Source organism: Pan troglodytes, chromosome 3, assembly GCF_028858775.2.
Source record: "Pan troglodytes isolate AG18354 chromosome 3, NHGRI_mPanTro3-v2.0_pri, whole genome shotgun sequence".
NCBI classification, from domain to species: Eukaryota; Metazoa; Chordata; class Mammalia; order Primates; family Hominidae; genus Pan; species Pan troglodytes.
Genome location: NC_072401.2, coordinates 53,456,531 through 53,478,622, shown reverse-complemented (window position 1 = coordinate 53,478,622; position 22,092 = coordinate 53,456,531). Strand labels below are relative to the sequence as shown.

The 22,092-nt window shown below is 42.0% G+C and overlaps 1 protein-coding gene and 1 pseudogene across 4 annotated transcripts in view; both read left to right on the top strand.

The window, feature by feature from the left end:
* Positions 1–22,092, top strand: part of SHROOM3 (shroom family member 3) — a 357,377-nt gene that overhangs the window by 227,062 nt on the left and 108,223 nt on the right. The gene's annotated exons all lie outside the window — the stretch shown is intronic.
* Positions 20,005–20,792, top strand: LOC112208949 (small ubiquitin-related modifier 2-like; annotated as a pseudogene).

The window sequence follows — 22,092 nt, the reverse complement described above, 5'->3', positions numbered from 1 at the left end:
GTGTAAAAATAACAATGCTGGCTGTGCACAGTGACTCATACCTGTGGTCCCAGCACTTTGGGAGGCTAAGACAGGAGGCTCACTTGAGACCAGGAGTTCAAGACCACCCTGAGCAACATAGTGAGACCCTGTCTCTGCAAAAAATTAAAAAATTACCCAGGCATGGTGGTGTGTACCTGTGGTCCCAGCCACTAAGGAGGCTGGGATGGGAGGATTGCTTGAGTCCAGGAAGCTAAGGCTGCAGTGAACTATGAGTGCACCACTGCACTCTAGCCTTGGTGACGGAGTGGTATCTTATCTTTAAAAAAAGAAAGAAAGAAAAACAAAAAACCAATGCTTAAGTTTTCATAAGTGTCTGAGTAACAATCCCTGTGGTACCAAATATTGTGGCCTGTTGAAAGTAAGAGATGAACTATTGTAGAGTATTTCTTTATGCCAGTGATTCTTTGAAATGGATGGCTAGGCTGTTAAAGACCTGCATTTTTTTTTTTAGCAGCCACCTCCTCATCCCACCCTTTACTGCCATCTTGATGGAGTCATGTTTATATGAATTTGTTCAGATCGCTTTGAAAGAGCTCACTACTTCCCTCCTCCACTGAGGATTTAGGTACCCACTCCAGATCCAGATTTGGTTTTGTATCACTAGAAAAAATGTAATAGAGTAGATCTATCTGGAAAGGCTTTCTTTGATTAGAAACTGTGACCATGTAGATGTAAGATTTGATTATAACTTTAGACTTAACTGGAGAAGTTACTGCTAGAATATACAAGGCAACATGTGGTGGTGGATATATGAAGGTGGAAAAATACATTAGATGTCCTTATATCATTTTCTAAAAAGCATATGATGGGGGGAGCTGTATAGGAGAGTATCACAGAAAATTATCACATATAGGAAACTATCGTCAAAATTAACAGTGCCCCTCAGCCATTGACTAAATAAAAAAAGGAGGACAAAATTTTTTAAGACAAATGAACTTTAAATAAAGGCCACTAATTATAGCAGAGAATGTGTTGGATAAGAGTAGGTATATGTAATTATATAGTAATTATGCTGAAAATGTAATCACATGCCACCAGCTAGCTAGTTAACCATTTTGCTGGGGGATGAATCCACCCCCAGCAACCATCTCCTTCTGATCTCAGAGACCCAAATTGACTTTGTTAGAATGTGTGATATGGTTTCTTCTTAGAAGGGTGACCTTTTCCTGGCCAATTAAAAGGTACTGCTTTGAGGATATTGGAACCCATACTCAAAGGGATAAAAGGAAATTGAAACTTCTATTAAAAGGAGCTAATGATGCCTGGAGCAGTGGGGATTAAAAAAGAACAAAGTCAGTCTTAAAAAGATCCCCCAAATCAAAGAGCTGCTTCTCTCATCAAATACCAGAAGAAAGCGAAATGATTTTTAATGAAAAGTGGGGCAATGGATTCAGCCTTTTCCCTGGATCCTGGGGCTTCAATCAAAACCAGTGAGTAGTTTTAAGCAAAATTCTTTGAACATTTGGGATAATTATGCTACATAAATTTGACATGGTGTTGTAAAAGGTAAACTAGCTTTTCTTCCAAATTAGATAAATAATCAAGAAAAATATCAGAAGGATAACTCTAAAAAATCATACAGATAAGAGTGCTTTATAACTGATTCCCCATCTGATACAAAATAATTCCTGGGTTAAAATCTAGGATTTTGATGATAAAAGTATAGGAAATCACTGTCAAAATTGTCCTGTGGTGGACAATTGTTAGGTGATTGCTGTGATTGTAATTAGCACAACCTTGGTAGGTTGTACATTCCTTAATACACTTTCTTATCACCATCTGCATTAGTCTACTTGGGCAGCCATAACAAAATACCACAGACCATGTGGCTTAAGCAACAGAAATGTATTTTTGACAGCTCTGGTGGCTGTAAAGTCCAAGATCAAGGTGCTTGCAGAATTCAATTTCTGGTGAGGGCATTCTTCCTGGCTCGCAGGTGGCTTCCTTCTCCTTATGTCCTTACATAGCTTTTCCTAGGTGGATGTGCTTGGAGAGAGTTAAAAAATGAGCTCTCCAATGTCTCTACTTATAAGGATATTAATCCTATCTGATCAGGGCCCTACCTTTAAGACCTTATTTCCAAATACGGCCACAGTGAAAGTTAGGGCTTCAACATGAGAATTTGGGGAGTACATAAACATTTAGTCCAGCAACTCAAAACTACAATGAGATATCTCACCCAAGTTAAAATGGCTGATATTCAAAAGACAGGCAATGACAAATGCTGGTGAGAGCGTAGAGAAAAGGGAACCCTCATACACTGTTAATGGGAATGTAAATTAGCACAACCACTATGGAGAACAGTTTGGAGCTTTCTCAACAAACTAAAAAGAGATCTACTATATAATCTAGCAATCCCACTGCAGGGTATATACCTCAAAGAGAGGAAATCAGTGTATCAAAGAGGTATCTGCACTTCTGTGTTTGTTGCAACATTCTTTTTTTTAAGTATATTTATTTATTTATTTATTTATTTATTTATTTATTTATTTGATGGAGTCTTGCTCTGTCACCCAGGCTGGAGTGCAGCGGTACGATCGCTCACTGCAACCTCTGCTGCCTGGGTTCAAGCGATTCTCCTGCCTCAGCCTCCCAAGTAGCTGGGATTACAGGCGCGTGCCACCACGCCCGGCTAATTTTTGTGTTTTTAGTAGAGATGGGGTTTCAGCAACTTGGCCAGGCTGATCTTGAACTCCTGACCTCGTGATCCACCCATCTCAGTCTCCCAAAGTGCTGGGATTATAGGCATGAGCCACCGCGCCAGCCTCAACGTTCTTTACAATAGCTAAGATTTGGAAGCAACTTAAATGTCCATCAACAGATGAATGGATAAAGAAAATGTGGTACTTATACACAATGGAGTACTATTTAGCCATAAAAAAGAATAGAACCAGTCATTTGCAACAACATGAATGGAACTGGAGATCACTATGTTAGGAAATAAGCCAGGCACAGAAAGACAAACATTGCATGTTCTCACTTATTTGTGGGATTTAAAAATCAAAACAATTGAGCTCATAAACATAGAGAGTAGAAGGATGTTACCATAGGCTGGGAAGGGTAGTGGTGGGCTGGGTGGGGAGGTAAGGATGGTTAATGGGTAAAAACAAAATGGAAAGAATAAATAAGACCTACTATTTGAAAGCACAACAGGGTGACTATAGTCAATAATAACTTAATCGCGTATTTTAAAATCACCTAAAGAGTGTAATTGGATTATTTGTAATTCAAAGGAAAGATGCTTGAGGGGGATGGATACCCCATTCTCCATGATGTGGTTATTTCACATTGCATGCCTGTATTAACACATCTCATGTAACCCATAAATAAATAAATATATATATATATATATATATACCTACTATGTACCCACAAAAAATAAAAGTAAAAGTATTTTTTTAAAAAACCACTTAGTCCATACCACCATCCAACAATAAGCAAGAAGTCAGGGAATCTCTGGGCTTGTCAAGTAGCTGGGTTTCCTGCCACACTTGGATATCAATGGCTAATGTCTTTACCACTTAAAGAATAGTTGGGAGGGTGGCTGGCAAGCAGTCAGGAAACCTAAAAGCCAGCTAGTGCTGCATTTTCTATTTGTTTAAATTATAAATGAATTAATTGTCCAAGCCAAAGAGCATAACCAGTAGAAGCCTCCTCCTTACAAATTTGCTTGAACTCCCAAAAGATATGTTTAATGGCAATGTAACCAATCGGGAAATTCTCTGTCATAAACCATCAGTTTTGAATATGAGTCATCTATACAGCAAATCGGGGTATTGGCAAAGGAAGCTTCACAGTGTCCAGCTTTACTGCCCCTGCACTTCAGCCTGCCATGGTTTTAATGGTGGCTAAAATCATTATTTTACAATTGAAAATCTTTTCTAGAAAGCTGGTCATTCCTATTTATACTTGGACTCAAAGCTACCTAAGGGGCCCAGGATGCCTCATCTCAGCTTGGAAATTCTAGAATTAATTATGTGTTCTAGGATGAATTAAGTGTTAAATTCAATTCCAAAAAAGGACACAACCATTTCTGTGCTCATATGTATTAGGCTGAGGCAAACTTACCTGGTGTTGGCAGTTGGTTTTGGCAGTTTAATAATTTGAGCTAGATAAAGAAAAAGGAGGTTGTTGAGACAAGAAAGATGGCTCTTCTCAAAAGTAAAAGACATCTGGACTGATAAGAGGGCAACTGAGAGAGAAGCTAAAGATAACCAAGAGAAACTGATCATAAATTTGCCTCAAGGTTCAGACAGGGGGTCATGCAGTTGAATTATAGGCAGGGGTCATGGTGGTGGCTTTAGAACTTGTGTCCTGATTCTGATGCCTCTAGGCAGCCTCAGTCATGCACCCATCTCCAAACATTGGGAGGTTGAATATGCATGTATGAAAAGAATTGCCCAGTATAAACATGTATTATAGGTTACACATAGTTGATGGGACTGTGAAGTCCCTGAGAAGTAGCTCAGCCTGTGTCCCATATCACAGGCTCCTGCCTTAACTGTGCTATGTCGAATGGCCAATAAAACTCATGCAACAGCATAAAAGTTTTAATTTTTACATTTCCTTATGTTCCCAGGGAGACCAGGCCTTCCTGGAGAGGGTATTCCAGGTTATGAGTTCATGCAAAGTAAGAGATGTAAGAGATACACTTGAGTCTCCCTCTCTCTCTCTCTCTCTGTGATGTATGTGTGTGGTGTGTATAAGTGTGTGTGTGTATATATATACATATACACACACATATATAAAACATATATATATAACTCAAAAAATACTAGCTGGTGAGCTAATATATGTTTACCCTCATGATCCAGGCATTCTACTTGGTTGTTGAGGGATGTAGACCTGGAGCAGATATATCATGGTGTGGTGAGACAAGAGATGGGAGGAGAGGGCCATGCATCATATTCCATTGATCCTCAGTAGGACTTTTGCTATATTTACAGTCTGACTTCAAAGCTAGAACTGATCTCCCTTAAGTCTGAGGCTATGAAATGAGCTCATATTATGAAGAATTGCTCAGTAAACTTAAAGAAGTATACCATACAATTATATGGTTTATATCAAGTATGATGATCATTTCTGCCACTTGTACCACTAAGTGGTCAGGGTTAGGAATCCTATATTGAATTCTTCCATGTGCCAGACCTTGTTCTAGATCAGGATTTTTCAGCCTTGGTGCTGTTACTGTTTGGGGTTGGATAGTTCTTTGTTGTTGGGGTCTGCCCTGGCCATTGAAGGATGCTTAGTAGCATCCCTGGCCTTTACCCAATAAATGGTAGAAGCATAGCCCCCTCCCCCAATTGTGACAACCCAGGTGTCTCCAGACATTGCAGGATGTCCTCTGGGAGCAAAATTGCCCCTGGTTGAGAACCAGCGTTCTAGATACATGACATATGGTATGACATGTGGTATATGCAAAAAGCATGAACTGCAGAGTCACATTCTTGTCTTCATTTCTTCATTCATTTTATTTAACTAATTAATTTTTTTGAGACAGAGTCTCACTTTGTCACTCAGGCTGGAGTACAGTGGCACCATCTCAGCTCACTGCAACCTCCGCCTCCTGGGCTTGAAGGATCCTCCCACCTCAGCCTTCTGAGTAGCTGGGACTACAGGGCCATGCCACCACACCTGGCTAATTTTTGTATTTTCAGTAGGGACAGGGTTTTTCCATGTTGCACAGGCTGGTCTCAGACTCCCAGACTCAAGTGATCTGCCCACCTCAGCTTCCCAAAGTGCTGGGCCTATGGCTTAGCTGAGCCACCATGCTCAGCTCGTTCATTTTATTTATTGAGCCTTTGCAACATGCCATGAACTGTGCTAGGTTATGGGGATACAAAGATGAGTAAGGCATGGTTTTTGCCTTAAATAGAAGACTCTAGTAATGGAGAAAAACTCATATATAGATAAATTACCAATCAATGTGGTAAATGTAACAAAATAGACATGATAACAGGCTTGGGTAGAGAGTTCCTAACCCAGCTGGGCAGTAGAAGCTGGAGGCATCAAGAAAAGCTTTCTCGAGTTGTCTGGCCTGAACTGAGTCTTAGATAAGTGGGTAGAGGAGGTGAGGATACTGAAGCAGAGGCATAATTGAGTGTTGCAGTTAACGTCGAAGCGTAAGATAAGACACAGGTGAAAAAGCCTGGTGTGTGTTGAGTGTTGGGAAGGGAACGTTAAAAGTCTGCCGAGGTAGACAGGTGACCTTGTCTGGTATTCTGAGAGTTTGTACTTTATTCTAAGAGGTGGGGAGCCATTGAGAGCCTTCAAGTAAGGAAGTGACATGTTTTTGTTTAAACCAGTTGTTTTGGCAACCTCTACTGGCTGGACTCAAGGGATCCTCCCACCTCAGCCTCCCAAGTAGCTGGGACTACAGGTGTGTGCCACCATGCCCAGCTAATTTTTGTGTTTTTTTTGTAGAGATGGGGTTTCACCATGTTGCCCAGGCTGCCATGCAGAAAATGGATTAAAGGAGCACAAGAGTGAAAGCAGGGAGACAATTTAGATTTGCCAAGAGGTAATGAGGGCTTGACCTAGGGCAATGGGAAATAGGGGACAGGATTTGGGAAATATTTTGGAGATAAAACAGTATGATTTAGTGACTCTTTTGATACAGGAGATGAGGAGGAGGGGGAGGGTTCAAGGATTATTGCCTCTCACGGTTGGGGTGCCACCATCATTGCCTATCCTATAGGAAATATATAGTGATGGTAATTGTTGTATTATGCTATTATATTAACTTATTATCCCCAGTTTGCAAATGATAAAATTAAGGCTCAAAGGAGAAAGTTGCTTAGCCCAAAGTCACACAGCTATTGAGTAGAGAAGCCAGGATTTGAGATCTATTTGACTATCTGACTTCCAGCCTATCATACTATGTGGCTTTGGCTAAGTATGGATTAAAGTGGTGAAAATGAATCATTCAGAAAGTAGTCAGCTTGGTTACTGCTGGCCTTTATGCTTGGCCAGTGCTCAGTATTTGTTGAAGAAAGGAATGATTTTAATGAAAATTATACTAATATATTTACATATCATTTTCATGTATTTCAAATTAGAATGCATGAGGGGAAAAATAAATAGCTTATCCAATATTATATGCAAATATCCCCCACCTGAGCTGCAGCTTTAGTCTCTTCTCAGGTTCCTGCAGCTACAAGTGAAGTCTTGAGGTCCCCTAGTCCATTGTTCTGCCTCTTTGTTTAATCACTCACCATGTTCTCTTTAGACACAGTGCTAAGGACAGAGGTATAGCAAATACTTGTTAAATGATTCAGTCATTTACATATTTTTAGCATCACCATTACATTCTGGGCCAATAAGAGGACCTTCAGTCCTATTGTCTTTTCTATCCAAAAATATTAAATGTGACCACGACCAAGAAAGACTGTTGGGCAGGAAAAAAGGGAAAAATGTCACTGGGCTAAAAGTGGAAAGTTATGGATATTGTTAAGATAAACACAAAGAAATTCCTGTGTTACTTTTCTCTAGGGTTGCTCACTTAACCTTTCCGTCTCCAAGTCCAGACTTCAAAGCTCCAAGAAAAAACAAGATACAACACTGTAGGATTAGCTGCCCAATTTACTTATATTTTAAGAAAGTGTCCAAAAAGGCCAGTTAAGCCTGTCTGACAGCAGTGACAGGTCTCATCGTCAGAAATGTCAAGAATGATTATAGCCTGTGACCTGTGATGGCTCCAAAGGCCATAGGAATTGCCAGGGGATGTCACTGGTATTTATCTCTCAGGATCACCTTCCTTCTCTCTGCTGGGGGAGTCAGTTCTGGACCTGGATGGAAAAGGATTCCCAGTACCCAGTTACATAGCTGCTTACATCTGTTATCTGTGCATGTGAGGTTTTATACTAGACCGGAAAATAGAGAGACAGTCACAGTTTTGTATTCATGAAATTAGAGACTCGTGGAGACCGTTCTGCTGTGGCCCATTCTTACCCTGCTGTATCAGAGATTCCTTGGTCTGGAGTCAGGGACTCAGGCATGGTGAGGGCGCCAGGAGAGCTGGCAGGGAGTTCCTCATTTCTTATTCCTGCTGCTCCTGCTTCATTTCCAACTATAAGGAAACTCATGGAAGTATTTTTGGTGTATTTGTGGTACCAGAGCCCCTCACCATTCCCAAGACAAGGCTTGACTTTCCATCCCATAGTATGTAAGCAGAGTCTCGTACTACGGTTCCTCTTAGGAATTACTGCTGGGCAGTAGGTTATTAATAGTAACAGCTCACACCCAGTCCAATTTAAAAGAAACAGATTGTTCCTTTAAAAAATCTTCTCTGAATTTAAATTACAGGTATTTATAATATTTCTCCACTTCTTACCTAGACACTGGATATTCCTCCAGGTTAAATGCCCTTGGACTATATTTTTCTTTGCCTGCTGGATTTTATTCACTCTTTATATCTCAGTGTCATAGGCCCTTTCTAACCCTCACTGAGTTGCATGGCACCTGGAAAAAGCCCTTCTTACTCGACTGTAATATAATTGTCAGTGAAAGACCTTAACATTTCTTTGGGAGCAGAGATGGTTTGCATTTATTGTAGTATCTCCAATAAGGCACATGCAGTGGGATTTGGATGTCAAAGAAGGCTTGAACTGAATAGGAGCACATCCTAATTTGCAGGCCAGTAGATGTGGATCTGTACCAATGTCTGTCTCTTACCAGCTGCATAATGGAAACATTACTTACTCTTGCTGAACCCACATGAAACATGGAAATAATCATTTTACCTTCAAGAGTTGTGAAAAATCAAACATAGTTCCTGGCAGAAAGTAGGTGCTGAATAAATACACATATTCACCAGGCACGGTTGCTCATGCCTGTAATCCCAGCACTTTGGGAGGCTGAGGTGGGTGGATCACCTGAGGTCAGGAGTTCGAGACCAGCCTAGCCAACATAGTGAAACCACCGTCTGTACTAAAAATACAAAAAATTAGATGGGCGTGGTGGCAGGTGCCTGTAATCCCAGCTACTCGGAGGGCTGAGGCAGGAGAATTGCTTGAACCCAAGAGATGAAGGTTGCAGTGAGCCGAGATCATGCCATTGCACTCCAGCCTGGGCAACAAGAGCGAAACTCTCTCTCTCTCTCTCTCTCTCTCTCTCTATATATATATATATATACACACATATTCATTTGATCATTATACTAGGTTGAGGATTAAGTTCTTTCCAAAACATTTATGTAAGGCCATTGATAGATGGTGAGAAGTCTTAATCTAAGTATCAACGTATTTTCTAAAATAATTTTGGAACATTGTGAGAGGCAGAGTGAAACAAACACAGTATTTGAAGTCAAAAGACTTGGTTTGATTCATTTTGTGACTTTTCCTCCTGGTAAATGACATATACACTCATTTATAGCCATTCATGATGTTCAAAGCTATCTGCCTTAACTTGTCCCTGAATATGCCTGCTCATTACTAGCGCTAACATTTTTAAATGGAATATCTGTTACTCATTTATAATTGCTTTCTTTTGGTTCAAAGTGTGCTCTGCTCTCCTAATGTTCCCAAATAGTGAGGGTGCTGCTGTTTGGGGGTGGGGGGGTCCCCTTGGAGTTTAGATTCTGTTTCTGTGGTGCAACAGTGACATCCATTGGCCTGTTATGCTAATTATAGAAGAAACCTGCTTCTCTGCTCTGTGACTGTTGGATTTTCTGATATAAAGATACAAAGAGAACAAACTGTCTCCGGGCCCAAGTAAGACAAGCTAGTGGTCAACACCTGGTCCCCTGTAGACTGGGCTGGTTTCAGGACCCTTCCCAAGGATACATATTCTAAGATCAGTGCCAGCTGGGTGTTCCCTTCTGGTCAAGTGGAGACAGTCCTGGAACTGGTCCTCTCCATGGAGTTCAGCACGTTCATTGGGCTGTTGGGAAACCATTGGTTTGGGCTCCAGCATAAGCCAGGGCAAATCACTTTGCCTCTGGACTTTTCCACATTGATAAAATGAAGTCGATAGCAATACCTGCTTTGTAGTTACCAAAGTGCTCTTCCATGCATTTTATAATAACTTCTCACAATCCCACAACAATTGTGAAAATTAGGAAAGCATAGATCAGATCAGCTTAGCATCCACCGACTGTGAGGATGTGAAGCTGAACACCAAATTACAGGGTTTCAAACCTCAAGCCTTGGTGACTTATGTTTGCTGCCTTAGTTGGAATTAATGAAATCATTACAGAAATTCCTGCTTCATTTCTGGAAGAGCCCTCAGGGGAGGTTCTAAAAATGGAAAATCAAAGGAAAGGCTATGTGGCTGGATGTGAGAGATTGAGCAATGAGTCAGTATCTTTAAGTAGAAAAAGATTTACATTGCTGGTTTCCATCTCCATAAAGAACATAACAGGAAATAGCAAGACTAAAAATATTTATTTTTGCCTAGTATGTGTCAGATACTCTGTTAAGCATTAAGAATGGAGGATAAACTAGACAAACTGTTTCATACCATCCAGAACCTCACTGTCAAGTGAGCAATACAGAGCAGGAACAGTGAACTATATATAATAGTGTGGTAAATGTTACATCAAGCATTCCTGCAGGATGCTACCCTTCCAAACCCCCTCCCATGTGTGTATGTGTGTGTGTGTTTGTGTGCGTGTGCACATGCCCGCATGTGTGCTTGGTAGGATCCAACTAGTGACTAACATAGGTACCTTTGGATGGATAAACAGATGAATAGTGTCAATTCAACTGGAAGCCAAAACATCAAACATTTTTCAATATCAAAACCAAGCAGATTGCAAAACTGACACATCAGATACATACCACACACAAAAACAAAACCCAAGGATTCAATTGCACTTTGTGTCATTTCATAGTAAATCTTTTTTTGGAAACAATTAGGGAATGTGTAACTAATTTGTGGTGGACTTAGCGAAACCCACCACTGACTCACTGGTAAAGCCTTTTCAAAACACTGTTATGATTAAACAAACCAAAAAAAAAAAAAAAAGCTCATCTAAAAATGGACCTCATTCAGATCCCATTCTTCCTTCTCGGTTGGTCCCCTAGCATGAAAAGCTTGGTTCTGGTGTCCCCTCTGATTAAATTGTCTCATTGGAACCCTCATTGTGAATACTCAAGGCCCATCCTTCAGCCACCTCTCCTCTCCCTCAAAGCACTTCCCGATGTGAACTGACTCTTCCTCACTAGAGAGCCTCAAGTGGATGGATCACTCCCTACTTGCAGGTGGAACTTTCTGAGGACAGAAGCCAACAGCAGACCCCAGGCACCTTGCCAAGAGGCCAGGCCCCATGACTGAGTTCTTTACTCCCCCACCATCTAGCCATCTGGGCTCCTTTGGAAAAAGTACAGCCCATAGTTTAAAACATTACTTTTCATATTGGTCATTTGGGTTTAGAGCCATATGTTAGACAAACTGAGATTTTAGCCTACAGTTGTTGGCTCTCTTTGCAATTCTTACGTATATGTAACAAGCACCAAAGTATATATCAGAAATCCAGTGAAGTTGCTGTGGGCTTTCAGAAGCATTTATTTATTTATTTATGAGCTAGAGTCTCGCTCTGTTGCCCAGGCTGAAGTGCTGTGGCATGACCTTGGCTCACTGCAACCTCTGCCTCCCAGGTTCAAGCGATTCTCCTGCCTCAGTCTCCAAAGTAGCTGGGACTACAGGTGTGCGCCACCACACCCAGCTAATTTTTGTATTTTTAGTAGAGATGGGGTTTTGCCATGTTGGCCAAGCTGGTCTTGAACTCCTGACATCAGGTGATCCACCCTTCTTGGCCTCCCAAAGTGCTGGGATTACAGGCGTGAGCCACCGCACCCAGCCTGAGAAAACTTTTTTACAAAACAAGAAAAGATGGGTTCATTTTGACTGAAGCAACCCATCTAAAACATGCATATGCTGAATAAACCAAGAATGAAGCTGCGCAGGGGTATTCCCAGAGGCTGTGCTCAGATGCTGGGTATCACACGGAGGCCACCAGACTTGAGAGTGTGAAGCTCACTGCCCTTCCCCACCTCACACGCACCTCTCTCACCCACGTCAGGGCACTGCCACCCGCCTCTGTGCACCCCAGCCCCCTCCAGAGCTCTTCTTGCTTGGGAAGCTCCAGCACCATCAGCATCTTCACCATTCATCTTTTAGCAATTTGCACTTGGGCATAGAATAAACCCACAAGGAGCCCTTTGCAGGACTATCTGATTAAGTGCATAGAGTGATTTGAGGTCCTCTCTAGAGGTCTCACTGCCCAAAAATCTTTCACCCAGCTGCTTAGGGTCCCATATCCCTCTATGAGGGGCTCATTCATTTGAGTTAACTCTTACCCTGTCTGTTTTTAAATAGCTACCCCTAGGAGAGAGTCATCAACACCTCAGCGATAACTAGTCTATCACATATTGGTTGCATTATTTTTTATATTTATTTTAATTAATTTTTTTTGAGATGGAGTCTTGCTCTGTTGCCTGGGCTAGAGTGCAGTGGAGCAATCTTGGCTCACTGCAACCTCCGCCTCCCAGATTCAAATGATTCGTCTGCCTCAGCCTCCCGAGTAGCTGGGATTACAGGCACCTGCCACTACACCCAGCTAATTTTTGTATTTTTAGTAGAGACGGGGTTTCACCATGTTGGTCAGGCTGGTCTCAAACTCCTGACCTCAGGTAATCCACCTGCCTCAGCCTCCCAAAGTGCTGGGATTATAGACATGAGCCACTGTGCCTGGCCTGATGAATCATTTTTTTTCATTTGTGGGTGGTTATTTTGTTTTTTGAGACACAGTCTCACTCTGTCACCCAGGCTGAAGTGCAGGAGCACAATCATAGCTCACTGCAGCCCTGAACTGGTCTCAAGTAATCCTCCCACCCTAGCTTCCTGAGTAAATGGGACTACCGGCATGTACCACCATGCCGGCTTAATTTTTTATGTTTTGTAAAGACAGGGTCTCACTGTTACCCAAGCTTGTCTTGAACTCCTGGCCTCAAGTGATCCTCCTGCCTCAGCCTCCCAAAGTGCTAGGATTACAGGTGTGAGCCACTGTACCTGGCTTAATTTGTTTTTAATGATATTTTTATTGAGAGATAATTTATATAAAATGTGTGACTCTTGAGTATTCCAGTTCCATGAATCCTGACAAATGTATTCACTTGTGTAATCCACATCCCTATCAAACTATAATCCATTTTCTTTTTTTTTTTTTTGAGACGGAGTCTCGCTCTGTCGCCCAGGCTGGAGTGCAATGGCACGATCTCGGCTCACGCAAGCTCCACCTCCTGGGTTCACGCCATTCTCCTGCCTCAGCCTACCAAGTAGCTGGGAATACAGGCGCCCGCCACCACGCCCGGCTAATTTTTTTGTATTTTTAGTAGAGACGGGGTTTCACCACGTTAGCCAGGATGGTCTCGATCTCCTGACCTCATGATCCGCCCACCTCGGCCTCCCAAAGCGCTGGGTGGGATTACAGGCGTGAGCCACTGCGCCTGGCAAATATAGTCCATTTTTATCACCAGATAAAGTTTCTTTGTGCCCCTTTCCAGTCTGCTCTGCACCTCCAGGCACCTACTGTTCTGATTTATTTCACCATAGATTAGTTTTTTCTATCCTAGAAATTCGTTAAATGAAATAACACAGTATATACTCTTTTTTGTTGATATTTGTCACTCAATATAAGGTTTCTGAACTTTATCTGTGTTGTTGCTTGTATTAATAGTTCATTGTTTATCCATTCTCCTACTGATGGACATTTGGATTGTGTCTAGTTTGGGGCTATTATGAATAAAGCTGCTACAGATATTACTGTACAAGTATTTTTGTAGACATGTGTTTTCATTTTTCTTGGGTAAATACCTAAGAGTAAAATGCTACCTCATAAGGTGGATGTGTGTTTGATTTTCCATACCATTTTCCAAAGTGTGGTACCATTTTGTTCCATAACCTTCCCAACATGTGGTACTGGCAGTTGTGTTAGTTTTCTATTGCTGCATAAGAAATTATTACAAATGAAGTGTCTTGAAGCAGCACTTATTTATTAGCTCACAATACTCTAGGTCACGGCTGTGCATGGCATCATTGGGTTCTCTACCTAAGACCTCACAAAGCTGAAATCAAGGTGTAGACTGAGCTGGGCTCTTATCTGGAGGCTCTAGGGGATTCTACTTCGAAGTTCCTTCTTGTTGTTGGTTGAATTCAGCTCCTTCTTCTTGTTGTTTGAATTCAGTTTCTTGTGGTTGTAGGATGAAGTCCCCATTTCCTTAATGGCTCTCACCCAGAGCTGCTCTCTCTGCTCCCAGAGGCAGCCTGCATTTCTTCTCACATGGAACCCCACACACCCATCTTCAAGCCTGCAAGACGCATTGAATCCCCCTCGTGCTTTGTATCTCTCTGCCTTCCTCTTCTACTGCCAGGCAGAGAATAAAAATTCTGCTTTTTAAAAGACTCACCTGCCTGGGCCAAACCTACCTGGATAATCTCCTGTATCTTAAGATTCATTGACTTGGGACTTCAATTGCATCTGCAATTTCCCTTCACAATCGATGTTTGAATAACTAGGGGACAGGAATCTTGGGACATCTTCAGAATTCTGCCTACCATAGCAGTCCATGATGAAGTCCTAAAATCAGGATCACTTTTCATTATCCAGTTGCTTAAGAATCCACATATACTTTCCTTCTAAAGAAGCATGCCTACTGTAGGTTCAATAATTGCAATCCTGTGGTTCGAGCTACTTGAGAGGCTGAGGCAGGAAGATTGCTTGAGCCTAGGAGTTCGAGGCTGCAGTAGGCTGTGATTGCGACAGTGTGCTCCAGCCTGGGCAACAAAGCAAGACCCTATCTGAGGGAGAGGGAGAGAGAGAGGGAGAGGGAGAGGGAGAGGAAGGGAGAGGGAGAGGGAGGGAGAGAGGGAGAGAGAGAGATTCACAGAGTTGGTTACTGAGAGCCATGTCTCTAGATTCCTAGCCTAGAACATTGTCTACTACACTCTAATCACTTCTTGCTTCTAGACAGAGTCTGATCCTATAAGGGGACTTTGCGGTTTGGTAATTTAAATCACCATAAAAGTCTCTGGAAATCTAGAAAACATTTATTGAAAATCATGCATAGATAGTTCCAAATCAAAATTTTTAAACTGGCTAAATCTATTCCAAGAAAAGTTATACTTTGTCAGCTTGAAACAAACTGGGTAGGGAAGGAGCCATTGGGTCTGGCATGTTCATGCCTAGGTGTTAAGATCTTAGGATTTCTCGGTTGTGTGTTTGAAATCTCACTCAATCCGGGGACCCTGCATTTTTCCCTAATAGAGAATAAGTAATCATAGGCCTGGCATTCAAGATACTCTCATAAGCCTTTTATTTTTCAAGATAGATTCCAGAGAAGTTGGTTGTAAAGCTACACAACTTGCTAAGTCAAGGCTAGAATCCAGGTCTCCCTGTCGCTATACACCAGAGGTAATAACCAGCAGCAAAGAAGCCCAATCTCTCGTGAAGCTGTGCTTTGTTTGGCCCATAGATTGTTGTTCTTGTTGATTTAGAGATGGAGCCTCACTATGTTGCTCAGGCTGAACTCCTGGGCTAAAGTGATCTTCCTCCCTCAGCCTCCTGGGTAGTTGGGATTATAGGTGCACACTGCTGCGCACAGCTTTGGTTTTTAATTGGATTAATTTCCAATATTTAAAACTTGGAAAACTTTACATAAACATCCAGATGTCCAGGATTTTTCTGAAAAGTTGGGAACTCAGGTAACAGTGGACCCACTTTCTGCAGTGTAACAGTTGGGTTAGAGTGGTCCTTTAAACAGGACACGAGGCCTTCAGTGGCCACAGTTCCAACTGGTTCACTTTCCCCATTTACCCTCTTGGTCTCTGTAGGAACTTGAGTCATGACACCTGCCTCACCCCAAGCTGCAGTTCTGAGACACCTTGTCTGACTATTCAAACAATTTCTTATCTGGCCTATATATACCAAGTATGTTTGGCTCTCATTTCCTGGCAGTTGAAAATAATAAACCAGATTTTCAAAGTGGGTGAACTACTTGCTGGCTGTAAGTCTGGCTTCATTGAAAGAATACTTTCTCTGTAGGCCCATAGTCAGTTACCACATGGGATCCTCCTGGCTGTCAGCATTCATGTAATTTCAAAAAGTATCCCTTTCCTTATGTGCTAGCTTACTCCTCAGAAAGTTCTGACTTTCAGTGAATAAAACATCTGATATTTGTGAAGTCAAAGAGTTTGCCTAGAAAAGCCACTTTCTCATCTAAAGGGCTTACTGAACCTAACTTCTTTGGAGAACATCTGTGTAGCCATATGAAATTAATGCAGGCAGTTGTTAATTGATCATTCTTCTTGAGTTTATGCAGCCAGAATCTTTCATTGATTAATAGTTGTGATTCTCAATCTTAGCTGCACATGACAATGATCTTGACAGCTTTTAAAAATAATGATGCCTGTGCTACAATTAAAATAGTCGTGATGATGATGATGCCTGCCATTCATCCCCAGAAATTCTGATTCAGTTGGTTTGAGGTTGGTCCTGGGCCTCTGGGTCTTTATGCTTTTGTTACTGTTGTATCGTTTTATTGTGGCAAACACACACACACATACACACATACATTAAATTTGTCATCTTAACCAGTTTTAAGTGTATAGGTCAATAATGTTAAGTGTATAGTTCAATAAGTTTATCAAAGTTATTGTGCAATGGAGCTTGATAACTTTTTTATCCTGCAAAACTGAAACTCTATACACACTAAAAACTCCATTTCCCTCTTCCACAGCCTCTGGTTGCGCCTTGGTTTTAAAGGCTTCCAGGTGGTTGAGTACAGTGGCTTTTGCCTGTAATCCTAGCACTTTGGTAGGCCAAGGTGGGCAGATCACTTGAGCCCAGGAGTTTGAGACCAGCCTGGGCAACACAGTGAGACCACATCTCAAAAATATATATATTAACAAAATAAAGGCTTCCAGGTGATTCAGATGTGCCTCCAACCTTGACTTGGAGGGAAGGATTCCCACCTCAAAGGGGTTCTAAGGATTTTACAGTTCTTACCAGGGTTTCCACAGCTGCCAATACCATCTACAAATAGGTAGGATGGGTTTTTTGTGTACACAGTAGTACCAGGACTTCTGATGAACTTGAGTACAGTTAGCCTCTGCCTCAGGCCTCCAACTTTGGAACCACCTCCACTTGGCTGCAGCTTTACCTATGAAGTACTCATTCATGCCATGTGGCCTGGCTGGGATCCATGGGGTTTTTTTAATCTCCTATCTCTCTGCCATTTATAGCTTGTGTTTGATTTCTTGACCCACCCTTAATACCAGTTGAGGGTGGGGCACCTGGGAAGGTGTACCAGGAAGCTGTGGCATTCCAAGAGTTCTTTGGACTTGGACTGTCAGAAGAACCAGTCATCTGGAAGAGAGCCCAGATCCATATGGACTTCCTGCACCAGCAGTGGTGAAATTCAAGGCTTTGCCTGGAGTCCTGGACTGTTCTATGGATTTGGCTGCTTTTTGTCACATCTACAATAATTAAAATGGTGTTTTGTGATGTTTGTGGCTGTTTAAGCTTACCTATTTTATTAACTTGATTCCTGGCACTTTCATCTGTCTCTCATGATCCCAATAGAATAGAAACATTGCCCTGTTCTGGTATTTTCCATGAGCTGCCTGTTGTGTTCATCTGTGGAAAACAGTTGTTTTGAGAAACAGATTCAAGTTGATGGAGCTAGGACCTGGCTTGCATCCTTTTTTTGTAGCATAAAATTCAAAACCTCTCTCTCCTGTTTGCTGGTGTATGTCTAATCTTTCTCTCTGCCATCAGGCGTGACATCCTGACCCCACGCCATACCTTCATTCCCTGATAAGCGCTGCCCTGGTAAGTTCCACTGCATCAGTGCTGACCTACCTGACCTGGCATACTACAGAAATCTTTAAGTGCATTAGGACGTTCCAGCTGAACACTTTTATCACAAAAGCAAACAAGGCTGGGTCATCTTTAGGACCCCTATGGATTACTGGGAAAAAAAGGAAATTTTATGAGGAAAATTTGGGCCTAAAGTGTTGTTGACTTACGGTGGTACCTCTAAAGTCCTTTAAAAAAGAGTAATTTTCTGCATTGTCGGTCTAGTGTTTAAGAAAAGTCCAGTGATACCCCAGTGTCAAAGCTGCAGAAAGTTCTGGCCTCACTCATTGCAGCTGGAGCTTTGCAGTTTTAATCTTGGACTTGTTCATGTGATTACTTCTATTCAGATGCATCAGTGGATTACAGCCTGCCTGGTGTAATCACGGCTCACTGCAGCCTCTACCTCCAGGTCTCAAATGATCCTCCCACCTCAGTCCCCTGAGTAGGTGGGACTACAGGCATACACCATTATGCCCAACTAATTTTTAAATTATTTTTTGTAGAAACAAAGTCTCACTCTGTTGCCTTAGCTAATCTAATCTTGAACTCGTGGGCTCAAATGATCCTCCCTCCTCAGCCTCTCAAAGTGCTGGGATTACAGGCATAAGCGATCATGCCCGGCCTGTTATGTAGTCTTTACAACATTTTTTTAAAAAGAGGAAATGCTAAGCAAATAGATGTTATTAAAATTGTAGTGCAAACCAAAACGAGAATGTGGGAAGATGTTATAAGATGTATGATAAAGATCTTTCAATTCTTATATCTTAATTTCTTAAAAGGAAATACAGAGCAAGCAGGGACTCAGAGCTATCTGCATACCCACGTTCATAGCAGCATCACTGATGGTAGACAAAGGGTAGAGGCAACCCAAGTGTCCATGGAGGGAAGAATAAATAAACAAACTGTGGTATAAACATTCAATGGCCTATTATTCTGCCTTAAAAAGGAATGAAATCCTGTTACAGAATATGGCATAGGTGAACTTTGGGAATGTTATGCTAAGTGAAGTAAGTCAGTCACAAAAGGAAAAATACAGTGTAATTCCACTTATACAAGTTACCTAGAATAGTCAAATTCATAGAAACAGAATGTAGAATGGTGGTTGGCAGGGGCTGGGGAATGGGAGGATTGGACAATTATTGTTTAGTGCGTACAAAGTTTCAGTTTTACAACTTTGTAAAACTGAAGAGTAAAAGAGTTCTGAGTACAAGAGTAAAAGAGTTCTGTAGATGAATGCTGGTGATGGTTGCACAACAGCATGAATATACTTAATGCCCCTGGACTGTACACTTACATGTGGTTAAGATGGTTCACTTTACATTATGTAGGCTGTTTTTTCTTTTGTTTTGTTTCCTTTTTTTTAGACAGGTTCTCGCTCTGTCACCCATGCTGGATGCAGTGATGTGATCACGGCTTACTGCAGCCTCAAATCTCCAGGGCTCAGGCGATCCTCCCACCTCAGCCCCAAGTAGCCGGGACTACAGGCATGTGCCATCATACCCAGCTAATTTTTAAATTATTTTTTGTAGAAACAAGGTCTCACTCTGTTGCTGGTCTTCAACTCATGGGCTCAAGCAATCCTTCCTCCTCAGCCTCCCAAAGTACTGGGATTACAGGCATGAGCCATCATGCCCAGTCTGTTATGTATTCTTTAGAACAATTTGTTTAAAGGGGAAATGCTAAGCAAATAGAAGATGTTATTAAAATTGTTGGCTGGGCGCGGTGGCTCATGCCTGTAATCCCAACACTTTGGGAGGCTGAGGCGGGCGGATCATGAGGTCAGGAGATCGAGACCTTCCTGGCCACAAGCTGAAACCCCGCCTCTACTAAAACACAAAAAAATGAGCTGGGCGTGGTGGCGCCCGCCTGTAGTCCTAGCTACTGGGGAGGCTGAAGCAGGAGAATTGCTTGAACCTGGGAGGCGGAGGTTGCAGTGAGCCAAAGTGTGCCACTGCACTCCAGCCTGGGCGACAGAAGGAGACTCTCTCTCTCAAAAAAAAAAAAAAAAAAAAAAGTTGTTCTGCAGGTGCACGCAGGGTGCGGGGAGGGAGCACATAATGTCACGCCCCCTCTCCCTTGTCCATCGCTGCAGCCTCCTCCTGCAGCTCCTGGTGCTGCTTGTGTGCTCCTTTGGTGAGGACCTGGTACCTCTTCTATGAAGCGGCAGCTGAGGAGACTCCGGCGCTCGCCATGGCCGGCGAAAAGCCCAAGGAAGGAGTCAAGACTGAGAACAACGATCATATTAGTTTGAAGGTGGCGGGGCAGGATGGTTCTGTGGTGCAGTTTGATTAAAAGGCATATGTCGGGCGCGGTGGCTCACACCTGTAATCCTAGCACTTTGGGAGGCCGAGGCAGGCAGATCACCTGAGGTCAGGAGTTCGAGACCAGACTGGCCAAAATGGTGAAACCCCGTCTCTACTAAAAATACAACAACAACAACAAAAATTAGCCGGACGTAGTGGCACATGCTTGTAATCCTAGCTACTCAGGAGGCTGAGGTAGGAGAATTGCTTGAACCAAGGAGGCGGAGGTTGCAGTGGGCTGAGATTGTGCCATTGCACTCCAGCTGGGGCGACAAGAGCAAAACTCCGTCTCAAACAAACAAACAAACAAACGAAAAAAACTAAGAGGCATACATCACTTAGTAAACTAATAAAAGCGTATTGTGAATGATAGGGATTGTCAATGAGGCAGATGAGATTCCGATTTGACAGGCAACAAATCAATGAAACAGACAGACCTGCAAAGTTTGAAATAGAGGATGAAGATACAATTGATGTGTTCCAACAGCAGAGGGGAGGTGTCTACTGAGAAGGGAACCTGCTTCGTTACTCCAGGACTGTTTTCTTTTCAGACCAACATGACATTCTCAATTAGAAAACTGCAATTTGGTTCTACCACATCCTGACTACTACAGTATAGTTTTCTCTATTATTTAATTTCCCCCTTCCCCATTCCTTTATTGCACATAAAGTAACTGGTATATGTGCACAAGCATATTGCATTTTTTTAACTAAACAGCCAATGGTATGTTTTGATTGACATCACATGGAGATGGGATAGAGAAAAATACTGATTGTGTGAAAATGCCCCCTTTCTCCTTTAGTGGCATGCTCACTCAGCTCTTATCTTTCTATTCTAGTAAGTTATTTTGCTTTTACTGTTTTAACAAAACAACAACATAAAAATCCTTGTATACCTTGTTCAATTGGAGAATTTTAATGTTTTTCATTTATCCTTGTTAAACCAAGGACGGTTTTATAACTCTTTTGTATGTAGCTGTTACGTGTAGGGGAATCTGTCTTTAAGTAGGGATAAATTACTCTAAAACAAACAAAAAAAGTAATCCTATGGCTGGACTCAGTGGCTCACACCTGTAATCCTAGCAGTTTGGGAGGCCGAGGCAGGCAGATCACTTGAGGTCAGGAGTTCAAAACCAGCCTGGCCAACATGGTAAAACCCTGTCTCTACTAAAAATTCAAAAAGAATTAGCTGGGTGTGCCTGTAATCTCAGCTACTTGGGAAGCTGAGGTGGGAGAATCACTTGAACCCGGGAGGTAGAGGTTGCAGTGAGCCGAGATCGGGCCACTGCACTGCTACAGAGCAAAACTCTGTCTCAAAAAAAAAAAAAAAAAGAATCCTAGATACTTTTCTCTTCACATATCTTGTTTAAATAAACTTTTTGCTTAAAATTAAAAATAATAATAATAATTGTTGTGCAAACCAAAACGAGTCTGTGGGATGTTACATGAACTTCTCTTTGGTCAGATTTATATAGAGGTGAGCCTAAGTCACAGAGAATTGCTTTTATTATGCCTGAGAAATGCATCTTAAACATGGGACATGCTGCTCAAAAACGGGCCTAACTTTGTTAGATGTTTTAAGGAAACTAAGGTTCCACATCCATGTGCCTACCTGCCAGCTGGGCACACCCACACCATATCTCATAGGCACTTGCCCCAGACTGAGGTAATCTTTCTCATCAAAACTGCTCTCTTTCTAGTCTCCCCCATTTCTGTGAATTAGGTATCATCACTCATCAGTTGCCAAGCTTGAAATCTGGGCATCTTCCTTGCCCCCTTCATTTATCTCACAACCTCCCACATCTAATAAAAATTAACAAGGCCTCTGTCCGTCCACTCCAAGACTTTTACACAAATGTTCAAAGCAGAATTATTCATCATAGACCAAAT